This window comes from Narcine bancroftii, chromosome 7 (assembly GCF_036971445.1).
Source record: "Narcine bancroftii isolate sNarBan1 chromosome 7, sNarBan1.hap1, whole genome shotgun sequence".
Lineage (NCBI taxonomy): Eukaryota > Metazoa > Chordata > Chondrichthyes > Torpediniformes > Narcinidae > Narcine > Narcine bancroftii.
In genome coordinates this window covers 190,092,416-190,116,925 of record NC_091475.1, presented here as the reverse complement: position 1 = coordinate 190,116,925, position 24,510 = coordinate 190,092,416, and positions in this window count along the sequence as shown.

Sequence of the window (24,510 nt, the reverse complement as noted above, 5' to 3'; positions counted from 1 at the left end):
ATAAAGATACAAAACCAACATTTCAGGCTTGAGGCCTTAATCACGGTATGAGAAAATGAAGCCAAACATCTGAACAAAATGGTGGGCTGAAGGGGAAGGGGAGAAGCACAGCCCCACAGGTAGGAGGAAAGAGGAGGGAGGGCACACCAGCAAACGGGGGAGGGAGATGGCTCTGTGAATGGAGAGGGAAGAGGATAGAAAGTTGGAGGAAAAAAGATAGAGGGAATTGGAAAGGAGGAAGTACAAAGAGTAGGCTAGCAGAAACTGGAGAAGTTGATGTGAATGCCATCCAGTTGGAAAATTCAGTGTTGCTCCTCCAATATACAGGTAGTCTTGGTTTGACCATAAGTGAGGCCTGGACAGACATGTCAACGTGGGTGTGGGGCGCAGAAATGAGTCTATGCAAAAGTCTAGGTTCATGGATGTGTTACACATGCAGTTTAATTTTGTGTGCTTTGTATTCTCAGAAGTGTTAATTCCAGTAAATGGTTCATTTTGCATTTTATTTTGACTACACAACAGAGAAAAACTGAGCTCTACACGAGTAAATTCTTAATGCCACTGTTATAAAGGTTAGTACCAATAACAGCAGTGGATTTACATAAGGTAATTAGCTAAAGAATCAGAATTAGGTATTTTGTCATGAGCATGTGTCAGAAAATTTGTTGTTTGTCAGCAAAGGTATTGTGCAGGACAAGGTGCAAAATTATTTTAAATTACAATTCTGAAAATACAAGGTAAAAATAAAATAACTAGTGAAAGAAAGAGGAAAAATGAGGTATTGCCCAAAGGTTCATTGTCTGTTCAAATATCTAATGACAGAGGGGAAGAATCTATTGTTATAAATCTGAGTGTGTGTTTACAGGCTCCTGTAGCTCCTTCCTAATGCCAGAAAACAAAGGGAAAAGGGCATGACCTACTTTGATGAGGAACTGGCTATTAAGAATGCCCTTAAACGGGTGAACACTACTGCCCATGATGGCACTGGCTGAGTTTACAACCCTCTGATGCCTGTTCCTGTCCTATGAATTGGCATCTCTCTACCAGATGGTGATGCAACCAGTCAGAATACTCTCCACGGTATCAGAGAAAATATGAAGAATCACCTCTTTACTCAACAATTAATTCGGAGCTGGAGTGTACAGTATGATAGTGAGCTGTTCATAGACTACAATTGAATCAATAATTGAAGGAGAAAAACATTGCAGGGAGGTGGGGAAGGAGCATGTGTGAGATGAATTAGGTCGGACAGCAAAAAAAATGACATGAGTCAATTGGTTCTTGCTCTGTCCTGCTCACATAAAAAAAATTCTATGATTTCCCCAGATTAAAGGGCAAGATTAAAATTACACTTTCCAACTCCAAACTGCAACTTGTAATTTCACCTAATAATGGGTGTGACCATTCAGCTCATATTCTGTAGACATATGCATTTACTTAGTGTGACCCGCAATAAATTCAAGTCCATCTTTCTCTGTGGCACTTGTTAGGCCAGACTGCACAAAGCATTGGTGTGACTGGAGCTGACCTTCAAGTCTCCTGTCTTATTTATCACAAAACTATTAATTATAATTAAGATTATAAGAGACATCAATAGGGTGGACAGCTAATACCTTTTTCCCGGGTTGACAATAACAAATACCAGAGGACATCTGTTTAGAGTGGTGGATGCCTCCAAATATATTAAAATGAATACATTTTATTTTGTAGCTTGGTCCCAGCTATGCCTGTCTTTTTGTTGGCTTTGTGGAGCAATCCATGCTGCAAGCCTACATAGGCAAGGCCCCTCAACCTTTCTTCCACTACACTTCCTCCATTACATTGCCTACACAGGCAAGGCCCCTCAACCTTTCTTCCACTACACTTCCTCCATTACATTGCCTACACAGGCAAGGCCCCTCAACCTTTCTTCCACTACACTTCCTCCATTACATTGCCTACACAGGCAAGGCCCCTCAACCTTTCTTCCACTACACTTCCTCCATTACATTGCCTACACAGGCAAGGCCCCTCAACCTTTCTTCCACTACACTTCCTCCATTACATTGCCTACACAGGCAAGGCCCCTCAACCTTTCTTCCACTACACTTCCTCCATTACATTGCCTACACAGGCAAGGCCCCTCAACCTTTCTTCCACTACACTTCCTCCATTACATTGCCTACACAGGCAAGGCCCCTCAACCTTTCTTCCACTACACTTCCTCCATTACATTGCCTCATGCACCCATGATGAGCTCGTCAACTTTATTCACTTTGCTGCTAACTTTCACCCTGACCTCAATTTTACTCAGTCCATCTCCAGCAACATTTCCCCCTTTTAGTGATCTCTCTGTCTCCATCTTGGGAGACAAGCTTTCTCCAGACATTTTTTGCAAACCTACCAACACCCACAACTATCTTGACTGCACATTTTCACACCCAATCCCCTGCAAAGATTCTATTCCTTTCTCTCAATTCCTCTGACTCCATCATATCTGCTCCCAAGATGAGTGCTTCTAGTCAAGATCAACCAAGATGTCCTCCTTCTTCCAAAAATGTGGCTTCCCCTCTACCACCATCAACTTGGCCCTTCACCTGCTCATTTTCTGCTCATTTTCCCTAGCCCCCCCCCCCCCCCCGATTCCAGGCACAACAAAAACTGGATTTCTTATGTCTTCACCTACCACCCCACCAGCCTTCACATTCAACACATTATCCTCTGTAATTTCTGTCACCTGCAATATGATCTCGCCACCAGACATATACTCCTCTCTCTTCCCCTCTCTGCCTTCTGTAGGGACCACACCCTTTGAGACTCCCTCATCCACTCATCCATTCCCATTAATCGCCCCCTTGCTCACACCTCCTCCCTCACACCATTCAGTCCTTCCTGGTGAAGCAAAACTTCACTTGTGAATCTGCAGGATTTATCTACTGCATTCAGTGCTCCCATTGTGGCCTACTCTACATCGGAGAGATTGGACGCAGACTGGGACATTGCTTTGCTGAGCACCTTCGCTCTGTCTGTATCAATGGCAGGTATCTCCCAGTGGCCAACTATTTAATTTCTGTGCCCCACTCTCCTGGTGATATGTCTGTCCATGGCCTCATGTACTATCAACCAAGGCCACCCAGAAATTAGAGGAGAAACACCTACGTTTTCGTCTGGACACTCTCCAAACAGATGGCATTAATATCGACTTCTCTGGTTTCTTCTAGCCTACTCCCTGTTCTCTCTCTCTCTCTCTCTCTCTCTTCCCCATCCCCTATCTTCTTTCCTCCACCCCCTTTCCCTTTCCTTTCTCAGAGCCATTCCACCTCTCCTGTTTGCTGGTGTGTCCTCCCTCCCTTATCCACCTATTAACTTCTGCCAGTGAGACTGTGTTCCTCCCCTTACCGCTTCCCTCCTCATCATTTTGTTCAGGCACCTGCCCACTTTTTTCTCGAACCTTGGCGAATGGCTCAAACCTGAAATATTGGTTTTGTATCTTTACCTTTGCTATATAAAATACGCTGTTTGACCTGCTGAGTTTCTCCAACATTGTGTTTTTACTTCAATCATGGTTTCTGCAGATTTTTGTGTTTTATGTCTGCAATATATTGGCAGGTGGTGAGTGGTAGTGGAGGCTGATACAATGGGGACATTTAAAAGACTCTTTGATAGTGTTACGAGCCCAAAGGACCCCAAAACCCAGCAGCAATAGATATTCACCACGACAAGTAGTTACTTAAACAAAAGTTGTTTCTAATTATCTTTAAACATGAAAACATAATCAAACTTTAACTTATCATTATTAACTTAACAAACCCAACTTAACCCCCTTCTAATTCTAAGTGCACGTGTATGTAATGTGTGTGTAAATTTAAGAAAGTTCTTTGGTTCACAGTTCAATCTCACTTCTCATTCTTCCAAGTTCTCTGGTTGCAGGCAATTCTTACACTGTGCACAGAATTTGACATGTATAAAGTTCACCAGGCTTTGGTGCTCGAAAGGTAAAAGTTTACTGCTCAGTATGTAGGTTTGCAGAGAGAGATGTGTTGTTCCAGGATTTCCACAACTGAGGTACCACCATTAGTCATGTCAATGTCTAACTGATGAAACTTGCCCCATCAGGGTTCTCCAGATGATAACCTCTTAATTTCAGGCTATCACAGAATTACTTTCTGTTCCCCTTATTCCAAGAGAAACATCAGACAGATAGCACTTCCAGCCATCTGCCATTCTGGAACTTCTGTTTCAGTTCTAACAAGCTTCTCCTGACTTGTTACCACTTCCTGTATCACACACAGTCAAAGTCTGTGTAATGAACCAGAGTTGATAAGGGAGCTGAAGGTAAAGGAGGTGCCAATGCACAGGACAGGAAAAAATTACAGATGGTTGTGAAATCAGCCAGCACCATCATGGCCATCAGTCTTCACACCATTAATGACATCTACAAGAGGCAGTGTCTTAAGGAAGCAGCCTCTATCCTCAAGTACCCTCACCACCCGGGACATGTCCCCTTCATTCCATTACCATCGGGATGGCTGAAAACGAACATCCAATGGTACAAAAACAGCTTCTTCCCCTCTGCCATCGGATTTCTGAATGAACAATGAACCACAGGGCCGACCTGCACTAATTTATTTATTTTAAAATATGTAATTTAAAGCAATATTTTGCAAAACAAATTTTGTGACAATAAATTCTGATTATCATTCTAAAACAAATTTAATTAAAATGAATAAAGTGACTCAAATGTCATTTAAAAATTAAATTCAAATGAAACAAATACATTATATAACTTAATGTTCTGTGAATGGCGATTCTGATCTTATACTAGTCTGACCTTGTACAATGTTATGGAAGTAGAAACCCCAGTGGTGTCATCTGTCATTCATTAAGTCCCAGATTAATGGTGGGTCTGCGTATGAGCAAGGCTTATTTCAGTACAGTGGCTGATTGCCAGCCACAATCAACATATTTGACTCAATAAATACAAAATATATTGTTCATAGTATTCCCCAAAGAGGGCTTCATTTAGAAAGGGGAATATATTTGTAACAATTACAATTCCTTGTAACATGAAAGTGCAAGGTTGAAGTTAACATCCATCTCCTTTCATGAAACACCAGCATTCTTCATGCACAAATTGAATTTTACCATACTATTAGGTGATTACATATTGGCTAATTTCTCAAATCTACTGTCAATTAGATTGTTAGAACTTATTTTCTGTGGGTTGCAAAAAAACTGAAATAGAAATTATTTTCATTCAGATATCCATTTAATCAAATGCACATTCACTGAATTGCTTTCTTTTCTATTTTAAGTAGTTTAGAGTTAGATTGATGTGTAGCTGTATCCTAAACCCATGGAGAACTACATAAATTGATGTTTTCATTTCCAAAATAGAGATATACCTACACATCCCAGCTTGTCTACTGTCAACATAATCACTGGAGATGTCTGCAGTGTGGGAGGTGAGAACTTCAGTCACCTTCACTGTTCCTGACTAAGTATAGATTAAAGCAATTTATGGCAGGGAAAGTATGATGATTTTGTCTTCTGACTGAACCACTTTCCATTTTCTTTCTATTACAAGAATTACAACTCATCACCAAGCCAGAAGCTGCAATTGTTCCATGGATTTGTAATTTAGAGTTGCAATCAGGCAGTAGAACTGTGCAGTGATGCTGGTGTCATTAGAAATGGTGAGTTACATTTACATGGATCTTACGTAATCAAGCATGTATCAAGTAGTGGTGAAACTTTGCTTTCATTTGACTATAGTGGAAACACATAGAAATGCTGGAGGAACTCAGCAGATCTCACAGTGTCCATAGAAGGTAAAAATGTATTACCAACGTTTTGCGACTGACTATTACTTGCTACTCAATTAGATACAACAGATATTAATTTTATAATGTTTTTCATGAAGTAACAATTAATAACTTCAGACAGTCAAACTTTTCACCTTTTAAGGAGAGAAAGTTACATTTTTCTTTCCTCTTGTTCAAATATCTATAAATTTGCCAACAATACCATAGGAAGGAGATTGAAAACTTGGCTGAATGGTGTACCAACAACAATCTTGCATTCAATGACACCAAAACCAAGGGTGAGCAAATTTAAGTTCATGGAAGTCACTATCTCAGAAGATCTTTCCTGGACACAACACATTGGCAACGTGAAGAAAGCTCATCAACACCTTTACTTCCTCTGGAATTTGTGGAGGTCTGGTGACACCAGAAACCCTGGCAAACTTCTACAGCAGTGCAGTGGAAAGTGTGCTGACCGGCTGCATCATGGTCTGGTATGGGAACACCAATACTTCTGAGTATAAAGCCCTCCAAAAGGTTGTACTGGAGATTCTCTTTCTAGTGTCTGGAGGTCGCTATTCGATTCATATTTTTTATAATTTTTAACCTTGATTAGAGGGAAGGGGTTAGATTAGTTTTAGCTATTTTTTTGTTTTTTTAACCTTTATTTTAGATTAACAGGTTAAACATAGGTTTAAATATGGTTGTTATGGATCATTTCATTAATTAAGACAGAATCTACCCTTTGTTTAGATCAGTGGTTCTCAACCTTTTTCTTTCCACTCACATGCCACTTTAAGTATTCCCTATGGCATAGGTGCTCTGTGATTAGTAAGGGATTGCTTAAGGTGGTGTGTGGGTGGAAAGAAAAAGTTTGAGAATCATTGGTTGAGATAAAGGGATTATTTAATTTAATCTTATTTATTTTCTATCCAGTACTATATTAGAATATATTATGATAAAGAGATAAATGGTTAATTACCATATTGACAGAATTTGATATTTTAAATAAATATTGTTAAATAAACAAATAGGTTTTCAATTTACATTTATATTTAGTCTGTGATATGCATATGATATGACTTGTGGTTTGTTTTATTAGATGACTTTGTATGTAGGAATTATATGTTACACTCAATAAAATCATTTTGAAAAGAAAGAAACAAAAGGTAGTGGATACAGTCTAGCACATCACAGACAGACCCTCCCCACTATCGAGAACATCTACAGGGAACACTGCCATCGGAGAGCAGCAACAATCATCAATGATCCACCCCACCCAGTACACGCTCTGTTCTCGCTGTTGCCATCAGGAAAGAGGTGTAGGTGCCACAAGACTCGCCCCACCAGGTTCAGGAACAGCTGCTACCCTCCACCATCAGACCCCTCAACAACAAACTCAATCAGGGATTCATTTAAGGACTCTAACTTTTGCAATTTATTGATTTTTAAAAATTCTCTCTGATTACATCTGTTAACTGTTTGAAGTTCTTTATTTGTTTACATATGTGTTGTGTACAGACCTTTTGTTGGACAACAAAGAAATGGTAATTCTGCCTTACCTGCAGTAAAAAAAATCTCAGGGTTGCATGTACATACTCTGACAATAAACCTGAAATCTGAAAAACTCAATAAATTGCCTACTATGACCATATATATATCTTTTCTTTTGAAACCTGATTATCAACTGCATTTCTCTTTCCAGTCGTTTATTGATATCCAAGACAGCACACACATCAGATCAGATACTTCTTGTGTGCAAGATCCAACATAAGCTTGAATTGTTTGAAATCACCTTGCAGCAGTCATTATTGAAAATCATTTGTGCAATACGTTCAATTAAGTTGGCCAAGTTGGAACTAATAATGATACACTAGGTCAATGCATGACTTCAATAGATGTAATTCAAAGCTTTTAGTGTGTCAAAATCAGAAGGTGTAACGAAAGGACAGTAATAAGGCTCATGCCCGAGTGTTGTTACCATAATAATTACCATGAATTATGAGGTTAATTTGAAGTTAGTTTGATGCACAAAAGGTCAACTTCCAAGAGATAATTATTTCCAAGGAACTGGTTCTGCAGATGATATCATTTTAAGCTTTTGGAGAGTATTCAAAAGATTTAAAGTCTCCATGGAGTTGAAAATAGAAGGGTTTCAAATTATAGCAGATAATCTCTGAGAAGAAGCGCCTAGGGCTATAAGATTACCGTTATTTTAGATTCCAGTTACCTGATGATGATTTAAATTGGTATGATTATCTTGAGGATTGTAGTTAAGCATTGCAAGTCACTAATAAATATCTATCGAAATGACAGTATGAGCCAGATATGATGGGAGAGACTAAAACATTTAGCACGGTCTCATGCATGCTCCCTTTCTAGCTGCGAGCTTCTTTTTTGTTTCTGAATACGGTTGAAATATTACTTCATCAATACAGGCAAGGCTTCAAATCCACAACTTATTTTTCATAGATTCATGGAACCCTAGAGAATAGGTGTAGTGCAGCACAGCATGTAACAGTGCAGCACAGTACAGGTCCTTGGGCCCACGATACTGTGCTAACCTCTCTAAACATACTCCACAACAATCTAATATTTCCCTCCCTCACAATCCATAGCCCTCCATTTCTTACATCCATGTGCCTGTCAGAAAATAACTTATAGGTCCCTATTGTATCAGTTTCAACCACCACTCCCAGCAGTGCATTTCAGATATCCATCGCTCTCTGTGTCAAAGCATACCTCTGACATCTCCCCTGAACTTTCCTCCACTCACCTTAAACAGATGTCTTCTGGTATTAAATGTCACCATGCTGTGAAAAAGGTGATGGCTGTCCACCCTATCTATGCCTGTCATAATTTTATCACCTCTATTATGTCACCTTTCATCCTATGTTTCTCCAAAAGGAAATACCTTAGCTAGTTCATAAGATAAGCTCTCTAATCCAGGAAACATGCCAGTAAATCTCGTTTACACCCTCTCTAAAGTTTCCATATCCTTTCACACCAGAATTTTATAGAGCTGCAACTCAATCTCTGACCAACACACCATATGCCTTCTTAACCATCTTATAAAGTAATGTAGCAACTTTGAGGGATCTATGGGCTTGGACTTCAAAATACCTCTTTTCCTCCCCACTGCTAAGAGTAGGCCATTTAGCACTTCGAATGGGCTGATCAGGCATTTTCGATACCCTATTCCTGCTTTATCTTTATACCACAAGAGATACACTCAACTTTTTTTTACGTGCAAGTCATGAATGAACAGTGTGCAGAATTTTTTATTGAGATCCTCCCTACATCTGTAATGAAGTATGTTTTCTTGAGCAGTTCAAAGCTAAGGTAATAGAATTATCTGAAATATATGCATCTTTCTGCCACTGCTTACTAACCCCATCGTTCCCTGCAGAATTATGAATTATAAATATTTCATGATTTAAATCATCTATAATTAATATTCAGGCAATATCTAAAAAAATATTCCTTTTGCCAGTTTTCTGTGATTTTTATGGATTTTTAACTGAAATTATGATGTACAATCAGGGAGAACTTCTGAGACCTTTATTGATGACTCTCAACTTGTTTGATATGTGCAGGCAACAAACAAGTCTCTAGATTTTACATCAAGGCTTCAGCAAATATAGAGATCTAGTACCACAGCTTATAATTATGGATAAAGTGAATAGTTACAACCTCTATTGCTGACATACCTTTGAATGGGATATATAGGCATACCCTGTATAACATCGTTAATACGTTCCAACCAAGTTCAGTGCTATGGAAAACTGCACTGTTCTAAGTATTACTACAATGCACTTTAATGTAATACATTCCAAATCCTATAAAACTAATCTTTATTGCCAATAGATCTTTATTCAAAATAAGTGAACATCGTTTATTTAAGAAAATATTTGCCTAATGTAGATTTGAGTCAAATTGCTCACACAAGACTTTCATCCAAGTTAGATCGGTACCACCAAAGGGTAGTGAAGGGAGCCCAGTCACAGGGGGGACAGCAATAACTTTCAACACAGCCACCTAACCCTGTCTATTCCACAGCAAATTCCAGGGGTTCCCCTCCATTCAAACTGGCATTGTACAGTGGTTGGAAATTCGTTGGTCTGCCACATCAGAGCAGAGATGAAATAAAGTAGATTCCCATTAGCGTAAGGCAGCGTGCTGTGGGATAGTTCAGGGAGCCCGATCGCAGCAGAGACAGAAATAACTTTGAGCACAGCCACTTAACTCCTTCGATTCCGCAGCTCAATGCCTATATTTCAAATATTTTAAACTCGAGTCTCATGAGGTGGTTTAAATAGCAGCAACAATAAAACTTTAACGTTGCAAATTTTAAAACTGCAGGGCAGAAATTTCAAACCCATGCTTTTCGAAACCGTATTATGCAGGGTATGCCTGAATCTAACTCTTGGATCACATCATACTGCAGAAATATGAAATGTTGCTACAGAAGGGTAAAATATCCATCTAATGGTTCATCTCGTGTTTCAGATCTGCCTTGTTAAAATGTGGGAATTAATCTTAATCCATTGACACATATTCTGTGGGTGGTTGATGTGTTGATCCTGTAACTGGACATCCTCCCAAGTGGCATGCATATACAAAGAACGGGAATGTTTATTATCGACATATTATCTGGCCAAAGTAGTGTTGGCTTAAGGCCTGCTCCAGAGGATGAAGCACGAACGTTTGCTTTGCCATTCCAGAGGTGAGTGCTATCTGTCGCTAGAGGTGTTCAATTGATGTCGCATCTGCCCTTGTATACAGGAAGTACAAATGATGTACCTGGTATCCTGTCAAAGATTTATCTCTCAATTAGCATCACCTATAAACAGAATGTTGGAGAACTCAAATTTTTTCACCAGTATCAAACCCATGGGAGAATTTCATCTTCTGGTTGTGATTATCTTCATACATTTAGTTTTATTGACTTTGAAAGTGATATATTGATTATAAATCCATTTAGAGTGCTCAGGAACTGTCATTGGAAACCCTGGCAAGTTTCTACAAAAGTGTGGTGGAACGTGTGCTGACCGGCTGCATCATGGTCTGGTACGGGGACACCAATACACCTGATCATTAAGCTCTGCAAAAGATAGTGGACATAAGCCTTCACAGGCAAAACCCTCCCAACTATCAAGAACATCTATAGGGAGTGCTGCCATTTGGAGAACAGCAGCAATCATTAAGGATCCACACCACCCAGTGTACGCTCTGTTCTCACTGCTACCATCAGGAAACAGGTATAGGGGCCACAAGACTCATGCCACCAGGTTCAGAAACAGTTGCTACCCCTCCACCTCATCAACAAAGCCAATCAGTGGACTCATTTAAGGGCTCCTACTTTTGCAATTTATGGATTTTTTTCTCTTTGTATTGCACACTGTTTGTTTAAATTTCTTTATTTGATTACATGTGTACACTGAGTACAGTTTTTTTGTTCACTACCAATAAGTGGTAATTCTGCTTCACCCTCAAAGACAATCACAGAGTTGCATGTGATGTCATGTGTTCAATAAATCTAAAATTTGAAATCTGCAATCTGAACTGTGATTGAAACTAGGGATCAAACTATTTTATAGTGGGAATTGTACAATATGAAGGAATAACTAATCGTGTGTGCAATATATGGGGGAAGAGTGAACAAAATATGAAAGGATTATTCATTAAGATGAAATGTAATATTATAGTTCAATACTAGGATCTAAATCTAAATAAGAAAGCTTCGTTATAAGGCATTTAAAGCTGATAAATCCCAAGGCTTGATCATTTGCATCCCAGAGAACTAAAGAAGGCAGCCATGGAAATAGTTGATAAATTGGTTATCATTTTCCAGAATTCTATGGATTATTGAATAGTTTTTGCAGATTAGAGGGTGGCAAAGGTAACGCCATGATTTTGAAAATGGCGGCGCTGCCAGAGCCGCTGTAACAGCAGCACTGCCGCTGGTGCTGACCCAAGGGGAACAAGGAACGGAGATGCAGTGCTCCTGAGAGGTCCAATCATCCAGTCAACAGCTCTCAGCTCTGCAAGGCTTTGAACAGCCCATTAAAGGAGCCAACGGTAGTTTTATTTAAAATCCAGCGACCATGGGGTTGGTACCCAAAATGGTGGTGTCTATGATCGGTAGCAGCCACATGACTCCAGGGGAATGGAGGACTGGCACAGGGCACCAGAAAACAGGGAGACCATCCCCTGTCTGAGAAGGAGAAGCAGAGGTGATGACCATGGTGGCGGACCAGTGAAGGGGCCCTGTGGCTGAAAGAACAATGCCACCATCAGAGGGGTTGGTGACACCAAAGTGACTGTCTATAAAATGTTTGTGCAGTGTTTCAGCAGAAATGTGTTATATTTATAAAAACATCACTGTAGTTAGTTATAACATCAAAAACATTTTTCGTAAGCCCAGCTTACATGTATCAATATACCCACAAAGCTAAATCTCTATGTTAATTTACTTTCTGAAGCTTCTAATATGCTCTGTCCAGTCAGAGCTGTCATTATTACTCAATTACAATGACACTGCAAATCACGTGGTTTCGTCTGCACGCGCTGTTGTTTTAATTGCTGCTGGTACTTTAATAGTCTCTGCTTTTGACAAATTTTCTGATGTTTTAGCTGCAATATTGTGGTAATTAGTATTTGTGAACCTATATCAATAAATTTTTTGAGAATTAAATAGTAATTAAAGGAAAAGGAGAAAAATCAAAAAAAGGCTTCCACTCAGTTACTAATGAATGTAACAAATAATCTTGCAATTCAATGTAAAAAGATTTTACAAAACAATTTTGTTGTTAGTACTGTATTCATATCTTTTTCTTTGGCTTGGCTTCATGGACGAAGATTTATGGAGGGGTAATGTCCACGTCAGCTGCAGGCTCGTTGGTGGCTGACAAGTCCGATGCGGGACAGGCAGACACGGTTGCAGCGGTTGGTTGGGGTTGGGTGTTGGGTTTTTCCTCCTTTGTCTTTTGTCAGTGAGGTGGGCTCTGCGGTCTTCTTCAAAGGAGGTTGCTGCCCGCTGAACTGTGAGGCGCCAAGATGCACGGTTTGTATTCATATAATCTATGAAATATTACGTTTAAGTAATTTACAACTATATTTATCACATATTATTTTATATTTTATTTTTATTTTGAATTCTATTGTTTTCTTACCGAATTTTCACTTTAACCACATGAAACTATGTAAATGTAAATATATTTAAGCTTTGCATATGATATTGTAAGTTAAAGGTGTAATCTTAATTTTGCTAGTTGTTTATTTCACTACTATTGCCATTACATTCAGTGATGTACGGGAATTACAAAATATGAATAATGTTAGTTCAAAAACATTACTAAGGATTCTGTATGGTCTGGTATGGGAGGAGGTCCATGGGGGATGGGGAGAGGTGACACCATGAGTTACCTCACTGGGTGAGACCAATCCTAGTGATGCCACTGGCTGGCTCTGATAATCCTGTATCTCTTTCCTGATGGGAGAAGCTGAAAGATGCAGTGTGTGATGTGGAAGGAGTCCTCAATGTTTTTGAATGGCCTCTTCAGTCAACGATCCCAGTAGATAGTGTTGATGGGGGGGGGGGGGGGGGAAGCATGGAGGAAGACTCTTGTGATCTTCTCTGCCACTATTACAGGCCTGTGGATTGATTTCTGATCTATTTCTCTGCAACAACCATACCACACTGTGATGCAGATTGTCAGGATCTCTGTGGTTACTAAATACCAACTGGACTATCTATTGAGATCTGGAAGGGTGCAAAGAATATTTTTGCCACACTTGCTCATTCAGACGCCTTCCTTTCATGCATAACGTGAACTAAAGGAAGCTTCAACTATTATATGCCAGAGTAAAATACCAGTTTGTGGTATATCTAAGAGGCATGTAATATGACTGAGATTCGGACTCGTTTTTGCTTCAGGACTATTTGTAGCATAATAATTGAACAGAGCACAACATCCACATAACTTTGACCTAACATTAGTTCCATGCTGTTTAAAATCTTCATCAGAAGAATAAAGCAAGTTGTTTGTGGGGACTAATTGATTTGCATTAAGCAAAATCACAAAAGCATATTGTGCATGAAAAGAAACAAAGAGCAGTTCCTTTAAAGTACAATGCCTGCAATGCCTGCCCAGTGAACTTCGCAGATCCCAAGAGGATACAAGGTACATGGTACTTCTATGGGCTTTAAGCTTCAATACGATGAGTGATTATGTTTTCCCAATAGCATAATGCATACCGGGAATGTTAAGCCTCAGATTTTTATCTATCCTGCTACTTGACCTGAAACACTAAACCAAACATACTGAATTGTTGAAGCTGTGGAGAAGAAAATTCCAATTTGCCAAATACATAATAGTGGGGGGTTATGGATTAACACAATTAAGTGTGTGTATTACCAAAATAAGATTTATACTTTGGGGAGCAATTATAATGCTGTTCATCAGACTTCTTAATTTAGAATATTTGTGGTTGTCAAAACTAAAAAAAATAACTTCTGTTTATTTATGAATCAAGATTCTTTTTTGTCATGTAATAAAACAGAAAATGTGATATTACACAAAATTCCCATTAGCCTGCCCTAAGGCAGACAAAGCGTTGGCATGAGTTTTGCCCGTCGCTCTTTACAGTATCAGAGAGAGAAGCAAATGAGAGTACTTTCAGAGTCACTGAGTGTCCATAGATTCACCTCCAGCACTCCCGCAGCCTCTGCAGCCGCACAGATCCCGGTTCTATCCGGTGACAACATGAGCTCCAGATCCATGCCTTCGGAAGCCTGAGAACCCTTCTTGCGTTCAGCACCCTCTCGAATCCTGGTTCTGATACCTGGTTCCCATGAGCCAGTCTCCAGCCCACAGTTTTATTCATTTCTAAATAAAACTTTTGTTAAAACATTGAATATATATGAATATAAAATTTGCATAAAGAAATGTCCAAGTATACTTCAGTCATCAACTCAAGAATTTGAATCTTGCCAATTTGCTTCCCATGCTCTGACTTGACAGAGGATACAAAGGAAAAGCCTTCCATTCTATCAAAAATATTTGTTGAGGGAGAAACTCCCAAGAGTGTGTTCAATGTTTATACAGTGGCCACTGAGGTAATTCATTGCACAAATTCCTCTCCAGGACATTTAAGGCAAAGCATCTTTTCAGTTCGCTATTTTGAAGAATCTTCATTGAGTCATGCTAAACCAGAAGGTCAATGAATGTAAAATCACATGTCAAAAATGAAGTGAAGAGAAAGAGAAAATTAAATAAAATAGTTTAAATGAAAGAAAATTGAATATAAATTAATTGTGATTTTTCTTAATTTTCAAATTTAAAATAAAATATTTAATATATTAAACAGCAAACTCATAAAATTAAAATTTCAGGATGAGAGAAATGGATTGGCAGTTATTAAGATGTTAACTAAGATTTTATTTGCTCTAGAATGCCCCAACTCTAAACTTTTGCTGTCATGTTTCTAAAGCCTCCAGTGAGTGCACACAACTTCATGCTCTCTATGCATTTTAACTTTGAGGCTACAAGGAAAGCTCTAGACGAGCACAGTTTCTGGATTTAAAAGACAAAAGGAACAGTCATTTCTGCCTTTTCATATTTATCTAGATATGTGAATGCCGCAGAAACTGTCAGATTTATTCCATATTTGTAGTGGTTGTGGCTTCTCCTTTTTTTAAAAAAACAAATCAGGTTGCAATGTCCCACTTTTAAAAAAAAGATCCTATTTAAAACACCACATGTCAAATCACCCCAGTAAAGTTGTCAACTTAATATTAAAACATGGGAAATAAAGTTAACTTATTTGATTACATTACAATTTATATAATTCTTTTGCATCGATGGCAGCCATTCTCAACCCTTTTTCGACTATGGCCTCATCTAGCCAATTTCCTTCCCATGAAATTTTATGGGTCCCCTTTGCTGTGATGTTTTGGTTTCATCCAAACGTCTCTCTTATCAACTATATGAAAAACATTTCAAAAAATTATGCTATGAGAGGTAAAAAGAAATGTGTGTGGGGGTGGGGGGGTGGGGGAGGCGGGAATAGGGCCCATGTTGAGAATAACTGATCTATGGAATTTTCAAAAGCTTCGTGCAAGCATTGAGTTATCTTTGGAAGGTAGAAACTGTCATTATGCCAGCTAATTTGTGTGCAGTAATACGTCTCGGTTTTCCCTTGCCAGTTCCCTGAAAATTTATGGTAATTTCATGGGTGTGGTGTTTTATTTCTTATGTGGAGAATTAAGAAAAAAATATATTTTGTGGTGATAATTGAGAAAGAAAAGTTGTCTGAAACGCTGAAACAACTCTTATTCTTCAATCATATACATCCATACCACATATAAAACACAGTTCTTACAAGGAGGTTACATTCTCGTCCTATTCTCGACTAAAGTATTAATGCCGATTATGTCCTGGTGGAATCTGAACCAATATGTTTCTGACTCAAAGACAAGAGGATTACTGACAAATCAATGAAGTTAGTCGTGTATTCATGGCTCTTATATTTTCTCCTGGTGTGATGAATTATGATTAAAAATCAGTAAACACATGGAACCATAGAATATTGGAACATAGATCTTATTTCAATCCAAAAGCTTTTTCTATTAATCTTGCACGTTTAAATTAATGGCCATTGTGTTTTCTTGATGTTCCTATGTTCTACCCTTCCTGAAAGTAGATATGGGGAGAGTTGTGGAAGGCTAATATAAATTATAAATTCATATCTTGATTACTGATAAGTAATATTAGCAAGATACCCCTGGAGAAAATGATTAAATTGAATTCCTCTCCCATTATACTGCTCTGTTTCATTTGCAGGTTACTTGTGCTTTTAAGACATCCTTGGATTTATTCAGGTCCATTAAATAATCCCTAAGGCACAATACTTTTACAGTTTATAAAGTTTTCTGGCTCAATGTCATTTGGAAGTCATAGGCAAATTCAGCAAAGAATTCCACAGCCTGATCTCATTCTTGCTATCTTTTGCTGCATATGACAAATGTAAAAAGTGTAATGAAGTTTGCCCGAGGGCAGATGGTCCCTGATGTGAGGCTTGATCGTATTTTTTATCAATTACATTCAGGAACAATGATCAAAATTCAAGTGAAACAGCTGGTCACATTTTTTACCATTAAAGATGTGATTCATGTTTTAAAAAGTGCAGAACAACATCAGCAATTCACTCGACAGAAGAACATTTGATTGAAACATTACATTTTCATTTGAGTTCAATAATGGTCATCAAGTCATAGAGAGAAATAAAATGGAAACAGGCCCTCTGCTTCACAATTTCCCCATTGACATTCAACCACCCATTTACATTAATTCAATTTTTTTATTCTTATATTCTCAACTATTCACCCCCCGACCACCTCAGATTCTACCACTCACCTCCACACAAGAGATAATTGACAATGACCAACCCCCACTCACCATCTTGGGAATGAGAGGAAAATGGAGGACATGCATACAGATTTCAGATTTAATGTCAGAATATGTACATGGCATGACATACCACCCTGAGATTCCTTTTTCCTGAAGGTGAGGTAGAATTATCACTAATTGGTAGTGCAAAAAAAGAGTACTCAATGCACCCATATAATCTGTTATGTTGCAGACAAGCAGCAATTGAAATTCACCAAGGCAATGTTATTGTTTTTTTCTTTTAATACACTATCTTTATTAATAACTATTAATAATATAACACATTAGTCAAATCAAATCCAACTATGCATGAATGTATTGTGTGTGTGTGTGTGTGTGTGTGTGTGTGTGTGTGTGTGTGTGTGTGTGTGTGTGTGTGTGTGTGTGTGTGTGTGTGTGTGATTGCCAAACCATTACAGCTTAGGCACAATTCTAGAAAGTCATTCCAAAGTTCAGTCTTAGTCATTGTTGAAATGCAGACTTTTAAACTGATGCACAGAAGTAATCACGAAGGAGATGGGAGAGATTGAGTGACCAGAATGCCAAAAACTCAGAAATCCTCTGAGTTTCATCCAGGGAAATATCCTTTTGTATGAACGATTGTCACAACTCCCATTTTCTTTGTGTAGGGGAAACGAAACACGTGACTTCCACGATGCTTCCAAAACCCAGGTACAGATCAATTGAAATGATCATTACCTTGGTCCAATGCAGAAATTCTTCTTTCCTTTCATCACAGTGGGGATTCAATAATTCCCCTGACTGAGTGAATCATCCAAATTGTCCATTATCACACAGAGTCATTCCTGCTCCATGTTCGATGAGATAGGCGCTGGTCAAATGATGTGCTGTTTCCTTCGGTGTTACATACACTGAGGTCCTCCATCAGCCAGCTCCCCACCATGACTACCAGCCCCCCCACATCTCCATCGGGCACACAAAACTCAAAACGGTCAACCAGTTTACCTATCTCGGCTGCACCATTTCATCAGATGCAAGGATCGACAATGAGATAGACAACAGACTCGCCAAGGCAAATAGCGCCTTTGGAAGACTACACAAAAGAGTCTGGAAAAACAACCAACTGAAAAACCTCACAAAGATAAGCGTATACAGAGCCGTTGTCATACCCACACTCCTGTTCGGCTCCGAATCATGGGTCCTCTACCGGCACCACCTACGGCTCCTAGAACGCTTCCACCAGCGTTGTCTCCGCTCCATCCTCAACATCCATTGGAGCGCTCACACCCCTAACGTCGAGGTACTCGAGATGGCAGAGGTCGACAGCATCGAGTCCACGCTGCTGAAGATCCAGCTGCGCTGGATGGGTCACGTCTCCAGAATGGAGGACCATCGCCTTCCCAAGATCGTATTATATGGCGAGCTCTCCACTGGCCACCGTGACAGAGGTGCACCAAAGAAAAGGTACAAGGACTGCCTAAAGAAATCTCTTGGTGCCTGCCACATTGACCACCGCCAGTGGGCTGATAACGCCTCAAACCGTGCATCTTGGCGCCTCACAGTTTGGCGGGCAGCAGCCTCCTTTGAAGAAGACCGCAGAGCCCACCTCACTGACAAAAGGCAAAGGAGGAAAAACCCAACACCCAACCCCAACCAACCAATTTTCCCTTGCAACCGCTGCAATCGTGTCTGCCTGTCCCGCATCGGACTGGTCAGCCACAAACGAGCCTGCAGCTGACGTGGACTTTTTACCCCCTCCATAAATCTTCGTCCGCGAAGCCAAGCCAAAGAAGAACATACACATGACTCTTTCACCACCTGTGTCCCTGTAAAAGGCTACAAATGTTCTTTCTCCTCTCCAAAGTAGCCTATACTAGCTGTTTCCACCCAGTTTCTCCAAAGGTATGAATGGCTGTAGCCTGTACTAGCCCTTACAGTGATACTCTCACTATCTGAAATGGGAACTTGTAATACCTCCCCCAACAAAGAAAATTTTGATTTTTAAGAGCAACATTTTAACTGCAACCTACAATGTTTGAAATAATACATTCACTATTGTTACATGATACAATACAGAAAAATATAACATTTTTAGTAGCGAATACAAATAATAAGTTTCATTTTGCTGAGAAACATTGCAATCATAACGTTTTGAAAGGCAATCAGCAATTACATTATCATTGCATCTAATATGAGTTATCATTAAATCATCTTCCTTCAGAATTAGATTCCAGTTTAACAATCATATATTTTTGTTTTTCATTTTACTCAAGAACACTAAGGGATTATGGGCAGTAAACACAACAAATGGTCCCTGATTGGTGCAGATCTAAACATTGAAATGCTGCAAAGCCAGTACAAGTCATAATAATTCTTTCTCTATAGTAGAATAATTCTTTTAACATTCATTGAATTTCTTGGATGAGTAAGCCAATGTCATCACAACTCTTCTTTTGTAATAGCACTGCTCCTGCAGCTTCATCACCTGCATCTACTGCTAAAGAAAATGGCTTCTCAAAGTCAGGTGACTTAAGCACAGGCTACTGACATAAAGTGGCTTTCAGTTTATCAAATGCTTCCTGACAAAGTTCTGTCCAAACAAATTTTTTACCCTTCTTCAGAAGTTTAGTCAAAGGAAGGGCAATATCAGCAACATTTTTACAAACCTACTATTCCCAAAAACCTCCTAACAGCTTTCTTATCTGTGGGAAAAGGAAACTCAGAAAGCATCTGAACTTTTGCCTGAACAGGCACTAACTTGTCTTGACCAACAACATAAACAAGATAAGTCACAGTAGCATGGCCAAATTCACTTTTTGCTAAATTAATAGTAAGGTTTGTTTTTGAAATTTTGTCAAACAATTTTCTAACTCAGAGGGATGTGCATCCCAGGTGTCATTCCCCATAACCAAATCACCAAATATAAGCATCCGTATGCTCTAAACCTTGAATCACAGAATTAATCATTCTTTGGAATGTCTCCAGAACATTTTTATTCCTAATGGTAAAACATAGTATTCATATAAACCCTGCAAGGTCACAAATGCAGAAATGTCCCTACCTCTGTCTGTAAACGAACACACCTTTAATAAGTTCATCTTCATAAGAAACGTAGGTCTTTCAATCCTGACCACACAATCATCCACCCTCAGGATAGGATAAGCATCTGTCTTTGTTACTGCATTAAATTTTCTATAATCAGTGCAAAATCTAACCATCCCACTGATTTAGGCACCAGGACACAAGATGAACTCCAGTCATAAGTAGTACGTCTAATAATATAATTCTTTACCATGCATTCAACTTCTTGATCTACCAGTCTGCATTCATTCGATATGGATGTTGTTTGATAGGTTTTGCATCTCCAACATCAACCTCATGACAAGTTATTGAGGTTCTCTTAGGCACATCTGGAAACAAGTTGCTAAATTTTAAATGTAGTTTTTTTTTATTTGCTCCTTTTCCTGGGGCTGAGGATGAGCCAACTTAGCATCCAAATTCTGCAAAACAATTGAATTAAACAGTTGAACTGCGACAATGTTTTGTTTGAAGTGATCCTCACAATAGTCAGCTTGTACCATCTCATGGTCCCTAGACTCCTTAGTTCTATCGACAACCAATTCTGCTAGTGAAGGCTGTTCCTTGCCAAAAGCCAAGTTCTCAAAATAAGATTTTAACATGTTGACATGGCAACTCTGCATTTTATGTCTCTGATCATGTGTTCCAATTACATAACTGAAAATTTGGCCCTAAGGGGATTGATATTTGTTGGGAAAAGGATTAACATTTTATCCTCTGGTTTAAAAGTTCTCACTCTAGCCTTTTTATCATACTAGACCTTCATTTTGCTATGAGCCGTTTTCAAATTCTCTTGAGCTAATTTACGGGCATTCTGCAAATGATCTTTAAACTTTGAAATACAATCTAACAAACTCATCTGTCTTTTCTTCTTTGGCTTGGCTTCGCGGACGAAGATTTATGGAGGGGGTAAAAAGTCCACGTCAGCTGCAGGCTCGTTTGTGGCTGACCAGTCCGATGCGGGACAGGCAGACACGATTGCAGCGGTTGCAAGGGAAAATTGGTTGGTTGGGGTTGGGTGTTGGGTTTTTCCTCCTTTGCCTTTTGTCAGTGAGGTGGGCTCTGCGGTCTTCTTCAAAGGAGGCTGCTGCCCGCCAAACTGTGAGGCGCCAAGATGCACGGTTTGAGGCGTTATCAGCCCACTGGCGGTGGTCAATGTGGCAGGCACCAAGAGATTTCTTTAGGCAGTCCTTGTACCTTTTCTTTGGTGCACCTCTGTCACGGTGGCCAGTGGAGAGCTCGCCATATAATACGATCTTGGGAAGGCGATGGTCCTCCATCTGTACATCCTCATTAACCCATTGTTTCTTCAACAAGACTAAACGTCCTCTAACATGGTGTCCAAACACCAGCACAAAAGGACTAAAGCCTAACGGTTCTTGTACAGACTCTCTCACTGCAAACAAAAGCAAATGGACACCCTTAACCCAGTCCTTCTCATTCTCAAAATAGGTCCTCATCATGTTTTTGAGGGTTGAATGGAATTTCTCCAAGGCCCCTTGAGATTCTGAATGATATGCACAGCCCCGAAATAAAATTACTTCCCTGGTCTGATTGAATCTCTTTAGGAAAACTGACTAAAGTGAAAAATGTTATCAGAGCTTCTGACACATGACAGTTAACAAATACTGATTCCCAGCTTTTGTCTTGGGCAATGAGTCAACACAATCCACAATAACTTTAGAAAAAGTTTTTTCAAAAGCAGGAATGGGTTGTAATGGAGCCACTGGGGGACCCTGATTGGGTTTCCCCCCATCTTGACAAGTGTGACATGAATGGCAAAATGTTACAACATCTTTTCTTAAACTAGGCCTTTAGAATGGCTTCATAATCTTATACATAGTTTTCTTTACTCCAAGATGACCACCCAAGGGTGCGCTATGGGTCAAGGTTAAAATTTTATTCCTATAAGGTTTAGGAACTACATCCTGGTGAACAATTGCCCATTCTTCACTGGTAGGGCTATCAGGTGGTCTTCACTTCCTCTTCAACACACCATCCTTGAAACTGGCACTTTCTTAATTTCATCATCAGAGAGACCCTCATCTCTTACTTCAGTAAGATCAGCATTTCTGTTCTGCACCGCTATAAATTCTTTTTGGGATAATGACAAATCTTTACATTTGGGTTTAACGCCAGAGCTACGGACCAATAATGAAGTAAATAAAGTCTTTGGCAGGTCATTACAACCTGAGTGCTGTGAAATCAGTCTGCACAGGACCATCTGCACTGCCAAGTATTTTGCCATAGCCTGAGTCACTGCGCAGGCTGGACATATATGAGAATCTGTCTTTGTCTCATCAATGACTGGCTTAGCTGTCAACCGCACCGCAGGAACAACTTTACCCTCTGTAAGGTCATTTCCTAATGAAACTCCGTCCATTGCTAAACTTGTATGGATCCCTATTGTAACAGGCTCATCAACTAATGCTGCTTTCAACACTAATTTATGCAGAGGTATCGACTCCGGACCACTGCCCAGACCGTGAATGAAATTTATTTCATCTGTGGCAGGCTCATTGCCAAACTCCAAATCACTGTCCAACACAGTGACTGGGTGACCTCAGTATCATTAAGGATTTTCACTGTCACTTGTGGTGACCCTTCCTTTACCGAAACCAAACCCTCTGACAAAATATTTGAATTCATCCCTAATATTACCAGCAGGACTGGAACCTTTTGATTTCTATGTTTTTCATCTCTTTGAATACATGCATCTGGCGCTGCCTCCTTTTCTCTCTTTTTTCTCAGCACGGAACAATTTGCTATCATGTGACCAAAGGAAAAGGAGAATTTCTGCATCGGATCATGACTAAAGTATGGGTCATTTCGATTGACCCGTACCTGGATGTTGGACGCATCGTGGAAGTCGTGCATTTAATTTCCCCTACTCAAAGAAAATGGGAGTTGTGATGAAAGGATATTACTCTGGAAGAAACTCAATGAGGATTCATGAGTTTTTGGGAGTCCGGTCACTCAGTCTCTCCCATTTTCTTTGTGATTAATTCTATGCATCAGTTCCAAAGTCGGCATTTCAACAATGGATTTCTAAGACTGAACTTTGGAATGACTTTCCAGAATTGTGCCTAAGCTGAAATGGTTTGCGCATCCCACACACACAAGTAGATTGATGCATAGTTGGGTTTGATTTGATTTTGATTTGGTTTGTTATATTATTAGTAAAAACACAAAATGTTGGAGAAGCTCAGCAGGTTAAGCAGGGTCCTTTATGCTGCAAAGGGAAAGAGACATAACCGACGTTTCGGGCTTGAGAATTCTCATCAATGGATGAGAAAATGCCAGCAGGTATCCAAACAAAAGAGTGGGGTTGAGGATGGGGAAAGGGGTAGTAAAGACAGGAGATGCTAGGTGATAAAAGGAGGGAGGGGACAGCAGGCAATGAGGGGGAGAGGGATTGCTGGGTGTGTGGAAGAACTGGAAGGACAAAAAAGGGGGAGGGGAAAGAAAAGTTGAACAGGTTATATTATTAATAGTTATTTATATATAATGTTTTAAAAGAAAACAAATAACACTGCCTAGGTGAATTTTCATTGTTGCTGGTCTGCAGCATGACAAATTGGGGGATCGTCTGGGATTTGACCAAAATTGGAGCTTATGATCAATTGATTTTTGATTTGATTGTTTAAATTCCTGTTTGAAAGTCAATTAAAAGGCTTATGGATGTGTGGGAAAACAGCAACAATGGATATTGTTGAGGTTTTGAAATCACCATCCTCTGTGGATTTACAGAGGGCAAAAGGTTAGTAGATATTGCTCAAAAGTTGGGACTTGTTGCAATAAAACCATCTATGAAAAAGACCTGGAGAATTATATTAAAAACTTATATAGCAGCGGGAAGTTTGGAGAGGAGGAGTTAGAACAGTTCCCTGAGAGCAAATCCCTTGAGCAGCAGTTACTGTTGGATCAGATTGAGTTAGAAAAATGTAGATTTGTGGCAGAGAGATAACAGATTGAGAAAGGACAAAGGCAGTTTGAGCTATGTGTAATTGAGTTAGATTTAGAACAATGTTGATATGAGGCAGAGGAAGGAGAGAAGCAAAGGCAGGTTGAGAGAGAGAAGATGAGGAAGGGAGCTTCACCTTCTGGTCCTCATGAGAGGTTTGTTACCAGTAGGAAGGTGAAGTCAGTTCCTCCATTTGATAAGGCTGAGACTGATAAATGCTTCCAGCATTTCGAGAAAGTTGCCATAAGACCATTGGTCCTTCATGTTACAA